This window comes from Hyperolius riggenbachi, chromosome 1 (genome assembly GCF_040937935.1).
Source record: "Hyperolius riggenbachi isolate aHypRig1 chromosome 1, aHypRig1.pri, whole genome shotgun sequence".
Lineage (NCBI taxonomy): Eukaryota > Metazoa > Chordata > Amphibia > Anura > Hyperoliidae > Hyperolius > Hyperolius riggenbachi.
The window spans coordinates 536782476-536798859 of record NC_090646.1 but is presented as its reverse complement, the minus strand read 5'-3'; the positions used below and the strand labels follow the sequence as shown (position 1 = coordinate 536798859).

The 16384-nt window shown below is 46.7% G+C and overlaps 1 protein-coding gene across 3 annotated transcripts in view; it reads left to right on the top strand.

Annotated features, from left to right (window-relative positions):
* Positions 1-9631: 9631 nt before the first annotated feature.
* The window catches only part of MEGF10 (multiple EGF like domains 10), a 156607-nt gene continuing 149854 nt past the window's right edge, over positions 9632-16384 (top strand). For all 3 annotated transcript variants that reach the window (XM_068246753.1, XM_068246769.1, XM_068246752.1), the window contains exon 1: positions 9632-9826. The gene's annotated coding sequence lies outside the window, so the exon portion shown is untranslated. The remainder of the gene's footprint in view (positions 9827-16384) is intronic.

Sequence of the window (16384 nt, the reverse complement as noted above, 5' to 3'; positions counted from 1 at the left end):
TGGCGTACCTAGGGTATTTGGCACCCGGTGCTCATTATCCACAGACCCCCCCCCCCCCCCAATCAGGAAGACAACGTGCGGCGCGCTTAGCCGAAAAATGGGGCTATATTGTGCGGCTGCGCTGAAAAATGGGTGTGGTCATGGACCAAAATGTGGGTGTGGTCACAGGTGGAGACAAATTTACATGAACTTAGCAATGGTGGGACATTAGATTAGGACAGTGGTGGCGAACCTTTTGGCGGCTGAGTGCACAAACTGCAACCCAAAAGTCACTTATCTATCGCAAAGCGCCAACAGCAATTTAAACTAAATACAAACATTTCAACTCATACGTGAACATTATGGAAAATCCAAGTTGAAAATAAACTGTGAAGATAAACAATTTCATCCATCCTATTCCTGAAAAATGTATTGCTTTAGAAACCCCCTCCCCCCAGTTTTAATTTTCTGTTTTAAAAAGATAAAAAAAGGCTATTCTCTCATATGATTATGATTCAGCTTTTCCCATAGTCTCACAGTTAGCAATCATGAGGCCCCCAACAAGACAAATCCAGCAATCATGAGGCCCCCAACAAGTCAAATTCAGAAATCTTGAGGCACCCAACAAATCATGAGGCCCCCAACAAGACAAATTCAGCAATCACGAGGCCACCAACAAGACAAATTCAGAAATCATGAGGCCACTAACAAGACAAATTCAGCAGTCATAAGGCACATAAATAGACAGCATTTCACATAAATGGGAAGAATGCCCCCTTAATATGGTAGACACCTCTCACCTGGCTTCTGAATTCTCCTCTACTGGCTGCTGTGCCTGGCTGGCAATACTGTTTTTGGCTGGATTGGGGATGATGTGTGGACTGAAAGGCCTGGCAGTGATGCTGTGGCCTCGCTGGCGGTGATGGTGTGGCCTGACTGGCGGTGATGCTGTGGCTGGGCTGGCTGGCGGTGATGCTGTGGCTGGGCTGGCGGTGATGCTGTGGCTGGGCTGGCTGGCGGTGATGCTGTGGCTGGGCTGGCTGGCGGTGATGCTGTGGCTGTGCCTGGCTGGTTGAAGTAAATGCTGGCCTGACTGGGGGTGATGCTGTGGCCTTTTTGCCAATGATTCTGGGCTGGTTGGCTGGTGGCGATGTTGGGCTGGCTGGCCTAGATAGTTTAGGTAGTGAGAGGTGCCCCCTAGTTTAGGTAGTGCCAGGAGCCAGTGTAGGTAGTATAGTAGTCCCCAGTACAGCTAGTATAGTGGCCCCCAGTATAGGTAGTATAGTGGTCCCCAGTATAGCTAGTATAGTGGGCCCCGGTATAGGTAGTATAATGGTCCCCAGTATAGCTAGCATAGTGGCCCCCAGTATAGCTAGTATAGTTTCCCCCAGCCAATATAGCTAGTATAGTTGCCCCCAGCCAGCATAGCTAGTATAGTTGCCCCCAGCCAGTATAGCTAGTATAGTTGCCCCCAGCCAGTATAGCTAGTATAGTTGCCCCCAGCCAGTATAGCTAGTATAGTTGCCCCCAGCCAGTATAGTTTCCCCCAGCCAGTATAGTGGCCCCCAGTAAGTATAGTTGCCCCCAGCCAGTATAGCTAGTAGTTGCCCCCAGCCAGTATAGTTGCCCCCAGCCAGTATAGCTAGTATAGTTGCCCCCAGTAAGTATAGCTAGTATAGTTGCCCCCAGCCAGTATAGCTAGTATAGTTGCCCCCAGCCAGTATAGCTAGTATAGTTGCCCCCAGTCAGTATAGTTGCCCCCAGTAAGTATAGTTGCCCCCAGACAGTATAGCTAGTAGTTGCCCCCAGCCAGTATAGCTAGTATAGTTGCCTATAGTAAGTATAGCTAGTATAGTTGCCCCCAGCCAGTATAGCTAGTATAGTTGCCCCCAGCCAGTATAGTTGCCCCCAGTAAGTATAGTTTCCCCCAGCCAGTATAGCTAGTAGTTGCCCCCAGCCAGTATAGTTGCCCCCAGCCAGTATAGCTAGTATAGTTGCCCCCAGTAAGTATAGCTAGTATAGTTGCCCCCCCCCCGCCAGTATAGCTAGTATAGTTGCCCCCAGTAAGTATAGCTAGTATAGTTGCCCCCAGCCAGTATAGCTAGTATAGTTGCCCCCAGGAGGGTGAAAGCAGCGCTAGAAGGAGGGGCTGTGGAGGCAGCGGTGGGGAGGGGGGAAATATCCCCCCCCCCTCCCTCACCTGGGACCCCTCCTTCTGCCTCTCTCCCCCTCCATAGCTAACTGTTGGGCAGTGCAGGGGCGGCCGGAGGCGTGCTAAGAGTTACTCACCTCATTTCCGCGTTCCAAGCGTGGAGCCGGAGCGCAGCGTCATGTCGTCACAGGTCTGTCTTCAACGCCGCCCACTGTGCTTCCTAATTAGCAGAAGGAGGGGTCCCAGGTGAGGGAGGGGGGGGATATTTCCCCCCTCCCCACCACTGCCTCCACAGCCCCTCCTTCTAGCGCTGCTTTCACCCTCCTGCTGTGCTGCTATGGGGGGTCGTGGTGACACCCCCCTGGGTGTCTGTCACCCGGTGCGCCACGCCCCCCTGCGCACTATGGTAGGGACGCCACTGGTCCCACCTTAAGCTTTCTACCTCGGCGCTACTGGACCCGCTACAGTTTGCGTACAGAGCGAACAGATCCACTGATGATGCCATCAACATCTGCCTGGAGCTTACAAACAACCACCTGGACAAACCAAACTCATATGTCAGAATCCTCCTGCTGGACTTCAGCTCAGCATTTAACACCATCTGCCCCCGCATACTCCAAAACAATCTCATGGCACTGAATGTCCACCCCACCCTTTACTTATGGATCACACACTTCCTGACCAACAGGTCCCAAGCTGTCAAACTGGGGGATATCTCCTCTCATCCGAGGACAACAAACACAGGGGCTCCACAAGGCTGTGTTCTGTCACCGATCCTGTTCTCCCTCTATACAAACAACTGCAGATCCACTGTGGACTCGGTAAAAGTCATCAAATTCGCTGATGATACCACCATTGTTGGCCTTATAACAAACAATGACGAGCAGGATTATCGTCGCGAGGCTGACAGAATTTGCCAGTGGTGTAAGGAGAACAGGCTGGTGGACTTCAGTAAGAAGGCGCCCACTCCACCACCAATCTACATTAATGGCACAGAGGTGGCAAGAGAGGCTAGTGTCCGCCTTCTGGGCACTACCATCTCTAAGGACCTAAACTGGAAGGCAAACACCGCCTTGACCCAGAGGAAAGCACAACAGAGGCTGTTTCTCCTCCGCCAACTGAAGAAGTTTGGCATGGCTCAGGAGCTGCTGACGAACTTCTACACAGCTACCATTGAGTCCGTCCTCTGCTCATCCATCCTAGTCTGGTACGCTGGCTCCACCAACAGCGACAGATACAAGCTCCAGAGGGTCATTAGATTGGCGGAGAGAATCATCGGTAGACCTCTCCCCTCACTCGACCTCCTCCACATCTCCAGATTACGATCTAGAGCACTGAGAATTGCTAGTGACCCCTCACACCCGGGCCACCGCTTTTTCAGCCGGCTCCATTCAGGCCGCAGGTTTCGAGCCATTTACACCAGAACTTCGAGGCACAGAGACTCCTTTTTCCCCTCTGCTGTCAACCTTCTAAACTCCCTTCATCTCTAACGCTCCCCCCCCCCCCCCCCCAAATGCTGCAGTTGCCGACCTGATGGACTGTCTAGTATAAAACTGTTTAAACTGCACCCTGTGAACTACCGCTATACCGCTGCTCGTCAAAATATTAATATGTACTACTGATTATACTGTATGTTTTGATATGTCTATGCCCTTATACTGTACTATTGCATGACTGTGCTTCTTTTCTTATGTTGATACTACTCTCATTCTCTCTCTGAGCAATTGTATGTGCCAAACCCAATTCTGGGCACGACCCAGTCGTGCTTGGCGATTAAAAAGATTTCTGATTCTGATTCTGAACTACAAGCACGGTAATATTTACCTTTTGGGTTCCAGCGCAGGCGCAGAAAAAGCTTTGTGATCGGACTCCTGTCGGTAATAACCAAGCCCCCTCATGGCCGCTCTACAGGCAACTCAGGCTTGTGCAGTAGAACGGACCAAGTCCGGCTTGGCTATTTCCGATGGAGCCTGTTCAGAAAGCTTCTACTGTGCCTGCGCTGGAGCCCTGAAGGTAAATATTGCTGCGTGCTGCTTTACCTGGGCAGTGCTTGCTGGGGGAATTTTCAGGGGAGCCAGAGCTGGATCCCTGAGGCTAAAGAGGAAGGGGAAGCCTCATTAGCATCCTGAGGCTTCTCCCTCCAGAAATAAGTACCCCATAGGGGAAGGGGTTTTTCTTGGTTACATATATACTTTAAGTTTAAGGACATGAGAAAACACATTTTCAGAAAAATTAGTATGTTGTGAATATCCATTAGTGTGTGTTTTCGCAAAAAAATTCATAGCAAAATTACTACTGTGCGAAATTTAAAGATAATCTGTATTGTTAAAATCGCACAAAAGTGAACATACCAGTGCGTTAGGGGACATCTCCTATTCCCCTCTGTCACCATTTTGCCTCTCCCCGCAGCATTAAAAGTAGTCAAAAATAGTTTTAAAAAGTTTGTTGTAAACAAACAAAATGGCCGCCAAAACCGGAAGTAGGTTGATGTGCAGTATGTCCACACATAGAAAATCCATCCATACACAAGCAGGCTGTATACAGCCTTCCTTTTGAATCTCAAGAGATCATTTGTGTGTTTACCTTTTTTCCCCCTGTAGCTCTCATCCACTGAAGAGTGACAGGCTGATTGTTTCTTCCTGCAGACAGCTCTGCAAGTGTCTGTAATTCCTCACTATGTGACAGCCCAGCCAGCTGAGAGGACCATTTATCCAGCTTGTAAAAGGCAGCTCTCTTCTCTCACTGACAAGAGAGCAGAGAGGCTTCCTAATGTAAATAACACACACGGGAGTGTGCATAGAGGGGGCCTGGAGGGGGGCGTGCGTAACTGAGAGTTGGCAGACTGAGGGGTGCGGAGGGGTTGCCATGGACAGATTTCTATACTGGTCACACTTACTGAGGGGAGGGTAGGAGGGGCCATGGACAGATTTCTATACTAGCCACACTAAGGGGAGGGAGGGGGAGTTTTATACCGACCACCCTTTACTATGACTGGGAGTTGGACTGGCCACACTAGCATCTGGTTGAGAGAACCGCAGACTTTTGTTAATGGGGAAGGCGGGGTAGGTGGAACTTAGATGGGGTTGGGGGTTTGCCATAATATTTTCACACAGGGTTTCCATGGTTTACAGTAAGGACTGTTGGAATAATGACAGTGGAAGCCAGACTGGAGGGGGTCTAGCAAGAAGTCAGTAGAGAGAAAGTCAGACAGTTCTGACTTCGATCTTCAGGATAGTGAATATTCTGGCTGTAGAGCAATGTATCTATGGGTAAAATGTGTCCAATGCAAAACACTTATAGGATGCGCTACAAGTTATTGTAGATGAGAAGATGTTACATCTCGCTACACAGAAGTCAGCCAATTCACTTGCACTGTAAGGGCCCATTCACACTAGAAGCGATTTTCGGAGCGTTTTGCGATTGATTAGCGGTTTTTAAAATCGCTCCCATTCACTTTCATTAAAATTGCTGTAAAAATCGCCGCGATTTTCACGTACGCAATTGTGATATTGCTGCGATTTTTCTACGATTTAGACAGCGATATTAATGAAAGTGAATAGGAGCGATTTTAAAAATCATTAATCAATCGCAAAACACTCAGAAAAGCGCTTCTAGCGTGAATGGACTATTACAATATAACGATACTTTTAAAAGTAGCAATCCAAGTCCGAAGTGCTGAACACACCTAGTTGCTCCATTGAAGCCTATGACATTCGCTGCTATGAAATCGCTACCTGGTGAGCTATGAACTGGTGACCACACTGATTGCTCTTTATAAATATTATCCATCAGATACGGAATAGCTAAAAATAGCACAAACAAATTTGGGCACCGCTATGAGAACTGCAGCTACTAACAGCGGGCGTTTGTACCCGCTATTAGTAGCCGAATTTTGCATAGCGGGTGCACAAATAAGTTTGTGAGTTAAGGTGGTGGGGTTAAGGTTATGTGGCCATGAGGTTAAGGTTAGTTGCACATCAGAAGGGGGGGGGGGGTAAGATTAGGTGCTCACTGGGGGTAGAGATTAAGATTAGGCACCCACCAGGAGAGAAAAATGTAGGTGCCCGCCCGAGGGGGTTAAGGTTAGGCATCCCACAAGGTGGGGAGTTAAGGTCAGGCACCACAAGAGCTTGCGGAGCTTCAGATAGTGGTGGTTTGAGGAAATGGCAATTGTTTTTAAAAGTGGCAGTCAATCCTGCTGGTCACCACTTTTCTGAAGTCTGGCAGTATGAAGGTCAGAAAGTGCCATTATGTTTAAATATGTAATGATCTGCGGGCGATTTCCAGCCAGCGGACACCATGTGCGCTGAAGCAGAAGGAAATCGCCACAGTCACAGAAGCAAAGTACCCAGTATAGATTTGCAGAGGAAAATTCCAACCAGTAGATGGAGCTGTGGAGTGCAGAGGAATAAACCCTCTGCACAGCCACAGATGCCAGTTGAAATTGCACGATTTAAAGGGAACCAGAGAGGATTCAATATACATACCTGGGGCTTCCTCCAGCCCCATACGCACGGATCGCTCCCACGCCGCCGTCCTCCGCTGCCTGGATCCGCCGCCACCGGGTCCCGTCATTGCCGCGAGTCGACAAGTCGGCCGGCGGACGCGGCCAATTCTCCGCATTACAGGGTGCTCTCTCTCCATACAGATACGCATGTGGCTGCTTACTGCGCTGCCGCATGCGTACATGTATGGAGGGAGCCCCTGTGATGCGGACAATTGGCCGCGTCCGCCGGAAGTGACGGGCCCGGTACTGGCGGATCCAGGAAGCTGAGGACGGCGGCGTGGGAGCGATTCAGGCTTATGGAGCTGAAAGAAGCCCCAGGTATGTATAAAATCATTTTCTTTTTTCAACCCCCCGTTCCTCTCTGGTTCCCTTTAAGCAAGATAGGACAACAGAGGAGAATTCCAACCAGCAGATGGAACTGTGGAGTACAGAGGAACAAGTCCCCTGTACAACCACAGATGCCAGATTGAAATTTCCCGACTAATGTAATGATCTGCGGGCGATTTCCAGCCAGCGCACACCATGTGCGCTGAAGCAGAAGGAATTCGCCACAGTCACAGAAGCAAAGTACCCAGTATAGATTTGCAGAGGAGAATTCCAACCGGCAGATGGAGCTGTGGAGTGCAGAGGAATAAACCCTCTGCACAGCCACAGATGCCAGATTAAAATTGCACGATTAAGCAAGATAGGACAACAGAGGAGAATTCCAACCAGCAGATGGAACAAGTCCCCTGTACAACCACAGATGCCAGATTGAAATTGCCCAACTGAGCAACTAAGCAACAAGTCAGAAGAAAGCAAAGACAAAGACAAACAACATGAATGTCCACAAATCTAGTCGCCACCCCGCGACGGTAGACATATCACATCAGAGGCAGACCAGAGCAAGAAAGCTAATCGCAAGAAAAGTGATTGCTATCAGCAACACAAGACTGAGTACAGACAGAGCGTGAACGGAGTAAGGAAGACACAGCAAAGAACCACAACCTGAACGTCAAGGAAAATAACAAATGATCTAGCTAAACGTGGTCCCCGCACGATATGCGAAACAGAGACAAATGCGTTAACGGTACGGCCACCGCACGATAAGCGCAACAGTGACAAAACCTACCCACCCTAACTAACGAATGAACACAGAAATATGACGACAGACAAATAACCCGAACGCTTCTTAATTGGTTGCCTCACCCCAGACAACAGCAAGCGTTCGTGCCAGACAAGACAGACTGAAGGAGCAAGCAATAGCAACCGCAGCCAAGGCCATACTCCAAGAGTCAGACAAGGGAGATCCACCGCCTCTACCGCTAGGGCGAATGCGATCTAGGAGCGAGACCAAACGATTCACCGTCAGCCACCGCAGGTGACAGTACAATCGCAAGGACAAGATAATACAGACAGAAATAAACAGTACAAATAAAACAGAACCTGACTGTACTATAGGAAGTGCAGAACGCATTCCCCAATAATTAACTACACTAGAATATTCGCACAAGATACAAAAGAGGCTGAGGCTCCAAGGTAAGTTTCCTTAATCAGAAAACTATGTAGAGCGAGGAATTCTGGGAGGAAATGACATTTATACTAGAAACCTTCAAAGGAAGCAGACAAGCAATTTGCATGACAAGTGGATGCAAATCAGTCAGCCTTGCAAACTGACAGAAAGGCCTCTTTTCCTTAGACTGAACCATGCAAGCTGCATAGGAAACAACACAGTCCAAGGAATCAAGGTCAGCAGAGCGGATTCTGACAAAATATAACTGTTTTTATAAACAGGCCCCAAAGTATTTCCTGGGAACAACCTGCATCCCAGTCTATACAAATTTCCTGCTTAGGATCATGTCAGCAATTTATAATTGCTCTAAGGCCTCTTGCACACTACATGCAATTCCGATTTTGATGTGATTTTACATGCGATTCTGATGTGCGATTTTTAATCGGAACTGCATGCTGCGTTTTTTCTGCGTTTTTCTTTCTTGTTTTGATAGTATCCAGGGAAAATCAGAATCACAAATCAGATTTGCAGTGTGCAGGGGGCCTAAGGGCCAGTTTACACGGGCGCTGAATGTGTTTTCAGTGGGCGTGGACAGAAGTGGATTAAGATGAAATGGGGCACTAGGCAAGATAGCAGGTTTTGCCCTCCGCTGATGGTCACCTGACTTTTTCAGTAAGATTTGGTGGGGCTAGCATCCACCAGGGCCCTAGACTCTCTACAGGTCATAAGTTTCGTTCTTGATTGATGTCTTGTTTCGTTCTTGATGCTACATGTTCCGTCCAGGATTGGCTTCGTTTGGCAATTCCGTGTCCTCTTAGGGCTCTTGCACGCTACATTGCATTTTGATGTGATTCGACATGCGATTCCGATTTGCAATTTTTAATCGCTACTGCATGCTACATTTTTTCTGTGATTTTCTTCTTGTTTTGATAGCATCCAGGGATAATTGGAATCGCAAATTGGAATCGTAAACAGGAATTGCAAATCACATTTGCAGCGTGCAGGGGGGCTTACAGGGGTCAAAACACGACCCTATGAGGAAAGAATTGAACCAATGATAAAAGCTCGTTTACAGAAAAACTTCTAGCCTTGGCAGAACGAGCCCGCCGCCAGAAGCCACCCAAGTGTCAGCGTCAACCAGCCCCATGTTTCTAAAAACTTTATTAAAGAAACAGTGAAGAGTTGGATAGGGTTGCACTGGAGAGACTTCAAGCAAACTAGACCTAAGCAGTGCAATGTGGTTCCTGGTTTTAGAGAGAATGAGTCTCTGCTCAAACATTCATGTGCTAATGGGAAAAATCATCACTTTTGTTTTGTGCTACACAGACAAAACCACTGCAACATCTAGCATGAGCCACAAGAGAAGAAATGCTGCGGCCGCTTCTCAGCAGCCCTTACAATAGAAGCAGCCAGTGAATGGTGCCTGGGGTCCCCCGTCCCCGCCCCTCCTGCAGCCTCAGTGCCAGTGAATGGGGCTGAGCAGTGACAGCAGTCAGCGAGGCTGGGAGACTGCACAACACATCCTCATCTCTTCCCAGGACCAGCAGGGGTCGGCCATCCGCACAGCGTCCTGCCTAGCTACTTCTTCACATTACTTCTCCAACTTGCTATGGTGAAAAGTTTCTTGAGATTACAGACAACTTCATTGGGATCTTCATGATCCAGATTATTGGAGAGCATCATCAGAGTCGGTGAGGTAAGAAAGTTTATTATTATTATTATTGTGCTTACTGGATTTTCTTCTCAGCATCTATTTAGATGAATCAAGACTTTCTAGCTAAACTTTGGTTTAGAATGTTTGTGTCCTTTATTGCGGCTGATGGAAACTTTTGTGTTTGGAATTGCGATGAGAGTGAGTTGGTATAGGGAGGAATACAGAAGATGATCTGGCGTTTGGCTGTAAATATGCGGATAAGTGGCACTGGTTTCTTAGGGTAATGATTGCTTGTGTGCAACTGACATACATCTTCCGCTAATGGGAAGCATTGATTGCTGTACAAGTGATAGATGAGTCTCGGGGTGATCACCACTTTTCCTGCACATCTCTGCAGAGCTCGGGGAAAGAGACCAGAAAGCTAATGAAAGTTGAGTAATGGCTATTGGCTAGAAGAGCTGCCCTTCCTCGGCTGCCTGCTGCTTTCTTGCAACTGCTTATGGAAAGTGTTGTACTCTGTACTTGTGCTGAGGTGCCTTATTGAGGATTTGCTGTGGGTTTTTTTTTTGTTTGTATGTTTTTTATAGATTTGATAGTTTTTACCATTTTGTCTGTAAAAAGTTGAGGATGTTCAGTTCGCTCATTCCTATGAAGGAGATTATGGGGAGGGATGTGACTGCAGGACAATAGGACGAATTTATCAAGACAGGTGCAAAGAAAACTACTGTAGAAGGGGTTGCTCAGCAACCAGTCAGATCAGCACAGCACACACTGCACTTTGTTTACTATTAGTACAAGTAGAGTTTATGCTGTTCACACTGGAGGTGGCAGAGATCAACACAAACTTTGTTTACTATCAGTACAAGCACAGTGTGGCAGTTTATACAGTAAATACTGGAGGCAGCAGAGATGAGCAGCACACACTGCACCTTGTTTACTATCAGTACAAGCACTATAACAGCTTATACAGTAAATACTGGAGGTAGCAGAGAATAACACACACTGCACTTTGTTTACTATCAGTACAAGAGCAGTGTAATAGTTTATACAGTAACTACTGGAGATAGCAGAAATCAGCAGCACACACTGCACCTTGTTTACTATCAGTACAAGCACAATGTAACAGCTTATACACTAAATACTGGAGATAGCAGAGATCAGCACACACTGCACTGTGTTTACTATCAGTACAAGCACAGTGTAATACTAAGTACACGCAATACAATTTACTGACAGATTTACTGTCAAATCAACTAATTCCAACAGGTCTGAACTGATTTCTGATCAATCCTTCGTTCACTTTTATGAAAAATTGTTCAGAAAATTGATCGGAAATCAGATCGGACCTGTTGGAAATAATCGATCGGACAGTAAATCTGTCAGAAAATTGTATCGTGTGTACCTGGAATTACAGCTTATACAATAAATACTAGATGTAGCAGAGATCAGCACACACTGCACTTTGTTTACTATCAGTATAAGCACAGTGTAACAGCTTATACAGTAAATACTAGAGGCAGCAGAGATCAGCACATACTGCAATTTGTTTACTATCAGCATAAGCATAGTATATTAGTTTACTTTGTAGTCTGTACATACTGGGGGCGACATGCCAATCTTAAAAACGGGGTAAAATACATAATGCAGTGTTACTGCATTACTGATCATGGCCTCATGTAAGCCATGTTAAGCAGTCTTGAAAGGGAAAGAAACTAAATAAAAGCTTTGACCATATTGCACACACAGCAGTACAAGCAGAAAACACAATGCTACCTAGCTACTCCTCCAACATTGTTTAAAATTGAAAAGTGGGCTGCTGCATCAAATTCAGGCCACCACCATCTTTAAAAACGCAAATGCATGAAAAATGCATAAAAACTGCAAGTGCAATGCAAGCAATTTCTCAGCAGGGGAATGGAGATTAAAGATGAATAAAATAACACTCTGAAGTTTCAACTCAAATATTCTTTAAGGGCTCGTTCACACTAGAGGCGTTTTCAGCCTTTTTTCAAGCGCAGGCGATTTTTAAAACCTCCCCCAAAACGCTTGTGCAATGAATGTGTATGAGAAGGTTCATATCAGCACGCTTCATGCCATGGCACTGGGATTCTTGGGTTTTCCCTCGTATTCATGTCTTTCCGTACATGCGTGGCGCACAGCAGCCACCCCCAACATGTATATCCCTGCATCGCCCACTGATTTACACGACTGCTGCAATGCACTGTCATCTTTGCAGCGGGTTGGTGGCCTGCAGTGGTGTAGCTAGAGAACATAGGGCCCGTATCAAAACTTTCATGGGGTCCTCAGATTTAGGCTCTCTTAAGCAATGCCACCTGCCCCTGCCCTATGGATGCGAGTTGAGTGGGCAATTTACATTCTCATGCCATCAACACTGCCCATAGTTGATGGACACTGAGAAAAAATGAGGGAGGAGGAACACAAGAAAATTAATGGTGAATAAATTAAAGAGGAAACTTCAGCCTAAACAAACATACTGTCATTAAGTTACATTAGTTATGTTCATTAAAATAGATAGGTAATATCAGGGTCGGACTAGGACACTGGGGGCCCACCAAAGAAATTTCAACCTGGGGCCTACACATCCCATGATTGCGGTGAAAAAAGGGCGTGACCATGCACCGGAAGGTGGGCGTGGTCATGATGTATTATGGACAGGGCCAAATGTACATGATCTTAGCAGCATTGTAATTCAGAGACACTGCTGCCCAGCAAAACTTTGCATAGAGTCCCCTCCTTCAATATAAAGTAATGTCCTACTTTGCAGAGGTTGCAACCGCAGAGGGGCCCAGAAGGGCCCTCCCTCAACTACAGTATTACCTCTCTATTGGTCCTTTGCTCATAATAATCACTTCTATAGATACTTTGAACAGTGGTAATCATTAACAAGCTATTTCCCATCCCCTTCTTGCACCTCTGACACTGTAGTTGCCATTGGCAGGTTTTGGTGCGTCGTATCAATTGTTATGTATAGAGTGCTTGGGGGGCCCTATTGTAAAATTTGCATCGAGGCCTATAGCTTAGCTGCGCCACTGCTCTCAGCGTGAGTGATTACAGCACTGAGAAGAGCATTTTTGTGCTGCAGGCAGCAATTGGTGCTCTGTCAGACAAGGAGGGGGGGGCACCAGAGACCTGGAGGGGGGCCCACCGAGGGAAAAAACTGTACTACTGTGGCCCAGTCCGACCCTGGGTAATATAATCTCTTACCCACACTGTTTTAAAAGAACCGGCAAAAGTTTGTGATTTCATTGGGGCAGCAATCTTTTTGGTTGAAAGGAGGTGACAGGGAGCATGAGACACAGTTCCAACTGTCCTGTGTCCTGATCACCCCTCCAAGTTGCTAGGCAACCAGAACAACATCAGAAATCCCATCATGCTTTGCACAGCACCAGGGGGAAAATGCCTGGGCAGTTTTCTTTGATGGGGCGGAGCTTAGCTTCTGTGCAGCCAAAAATGAGGCTTGGATAAGAAAAACAAAGTTCTGATGCTGTAAAACTGTTAAAGAAACACCAGGCCTTTTCAGTGCTGCTGAGTAGATTTTTAGTCTGGAGGTTCACTTTAAATACCACCTGGGCCCCCTATGCTCCAGGCCCCCGCTATGGCTGCTATGGCTATTGCCATGCCCCTCGTGGCCTGTGATCACTGTGAGCCGATCACAGAAACCTCCAATATCAGGTTTTATGTATAAGTATTAGAACAGGGGTCTCAAACTCGCGGCCCGCGGGCCATTTGCGGCCCTCGATACAATATTTTGTGGCCCTCGCCGGCAAAAGCTTCCTTATAGTTCGCTTCACTGCTCCCATGTAATCCGCCGCATCCTGCCGCTAAACGAGGGCTGCAGAGCCCCCAAATCGCCCGGGGGGCAATCCGCCGGCATTTCCTGGAAGGGGCAGAGCTTTCAGCTTTAGCTCTGCCTCTCCTGACGTCAATCGCGGCACGGATTGCCACTGCACGGATCGCCACCTCTCCCCGCCCCTCTCTGTCAAGGAAGAGTGAGAGGGGTGGGCAGAGGCGGCGATGCGCCACGATTGTGAAATCCCTTATGCGGCCCAGCCTCATCCTGACTTTGCCTCCTGCGGCCCACCAGGTAAATTGAGTTTGAGACCCCTGTATTAGAGGCAAAAGATCAGCAGGCAGGCAATGTGCATTGTTTAAAAGGAAGTAAATATGTCGGTCTCCATATCCCTCTCACATCAGGTTCCCTCTAGTGCATAGCTTATAATAATTGGGCCAATCAAAATTGGCAAGAAGTGCATTTCATTTGCCCAGTTCCAAGCTACATAAAATTTGCTTACAATTTGCTTGCAAACTGAATTATTAAGCATTCCATTGGCTATCTGTAGTCCTTGCCTTGTAACCTAGAGACAGCTAAGATTCCTGCTATCCATCAGTACCATTTGAATTACTGCAGTTACTGGCTTCGGGTCCTCAGGCCTTTCAAATCAGTGTAGAATTGAGCTGCCCAGTCTGGCAATATTTGCCTGAATTGTCTGTGAAGAAGATTGATTGTTATTGGAAATCATTGTCCAATTACTTTAGTTTCTAAGACCGTCATGGTGTGTGTCTGTGTGTGCATCTGTGTGTGTGTCTGTCTGTGTGTGTGTATGTGTGTATGTGCGTGCATCTGTATGTGTGTCTGCATTTGTATGTGTCTGTGTGTGTGTGTCTGCATCTGTGTGTGTGTATGTGTGTGCATCTGTGTGTGTGTGTGTGCATCTGTGTGTGTGTGTCTGCATCTGTGTGTGTGTATGTGTGTGCATCTGTGTGTGTGTATGTGTGTGCATCTGTGTGTGTGTGTCTGCATCTGTGTGTGTATGTATGTGTGTGTGCATCTGTGTGTGTCTGCATATGTTTGTGTGTGTATGTGTGTATGTGTGTGTGTGTGTGTGTGTGTATGTGTGTGTGTCTAAATTTGTGTGTGTGTGTGTGTATGTGTGTGTATGTGTGTGTGTGTGTGTCTGTGTGTCTGTGTGTGTGTTTCTGTGTGTGCATGCAGCCACCCAGTCCCTCAGCTGTAGCAGAATTGTTCTGATCGGGATATTCTTGTGTACAGCATCTCCAGTAGTTTACAGGAACTCAGAGCAGTTGGATGATATCAGCACCTCAAGCTACATACACACTTGTGATCTTTTTGTCTTGGCAGGGATCGGAAATCAGTCCCTCAAGTGACAGTTTGGGGCCCTATGGTGCACAGATACATTGCTAGGCTTCATGCTCTTTGTTTCTATAAAGGGGAGCGTAGGAAAGACAAGTAGCGCATGATGCAGCAGCTTTCCAAGGGCAAGGGAGTGGTGAGGACAATGCGATTGGTGTTGCTTGGGCATCGTGAAGTATCTATCATGCTGGCTTTAACCAACTTTTATCTAGTGTGTGTACATAGCTTTAGTAAAGCAAGGCTATATTTTATAACTGGTACCATTAATGTTAGATCGTTTGAGTCCATTTGGATGAAATATGTTCATCATGATTAGAAAGGAGGTCTTCATGTTACTAAAAACAGATCAGAGCTCGTTGTTGGGGCAAAAACTGCACATAAACATGGCTGTGTTCCTAAAATGAATACTGAAGGAGTTGATAATGGGATTTCTCTCATGGGTTGAATGCTTTTGGAGCCATAGATAAGGCAATGAAGGGCCACAAGTTGAGCACACAGACCAACCAACTGGATGAATTCACTTTGTACATGGTATAGTAATGCAAACTAGTCATGTCCTGCTGGTTGGGCAGGAAAAGAGGCAGCACACTGATGATGACAGCATGAGAGTGACAGCGCTGTGATACTAATCCCTCTCAGCTTATGCTGTAGTGTAGACCACTACCTTATAGTATTGTCATAAACAGAAGGATGTGGGTGGTCCTAAACAAAGCTCCATGCAAGCCCCACAGACAGGAAGACAGGGAAGATCACTGCAGATGGAGACACAGACAGAACCAAGCAAAAAAATACTCAGAAGTTCTCAACATCTTCCTATGCTATCCAAAAGGAAGAAAAAAAATGTACGGTAAATGTGGACTTTTAGAAAAATGACATAATGTGCAGGCTTCGGAAATATTATCTTTAGTTGAGCTGAGTATAACAAGTGAACCCCAATAGGGTATCATTAGGCATTGGCTATGGTAATTAGACTGTTTGTGTTTACACCTGCTGCAGACAGCTGGACATCTCACCACAGAAACACTCCCACAACCTGACTGGCCGCTGTGCTGCACAAACTTTTTTTCCCTTTTACTTTTGGCAAAAACATGAGATGTCTTGAGCAAGACATGGAAAGTGAATTAGAAACACCCGCTGTAGAGAAGCAGGTGTAAAAGACATTAGTCCTCCTCCAGCCCCATAATTAGTGTACTAGCACTGACTACTAGGCACAGGCTATTCCTGAAGAAGAGTTTAGGAATAGCACCAAATGGCTACAATAAAGAAGGTGGACAGAAAGATAACACCCTTTTGACCCTTCAATGCTGAAAACTCATTTTCTGTGCAAGAAATGTCACTCAAAGCAGCTGACTCCTGCTGTCACTAGGTAAACTTCACCTCATGCTATCAGCACCTTGTGCTTAATCCCTTTCTTCATTCTGTCTGAA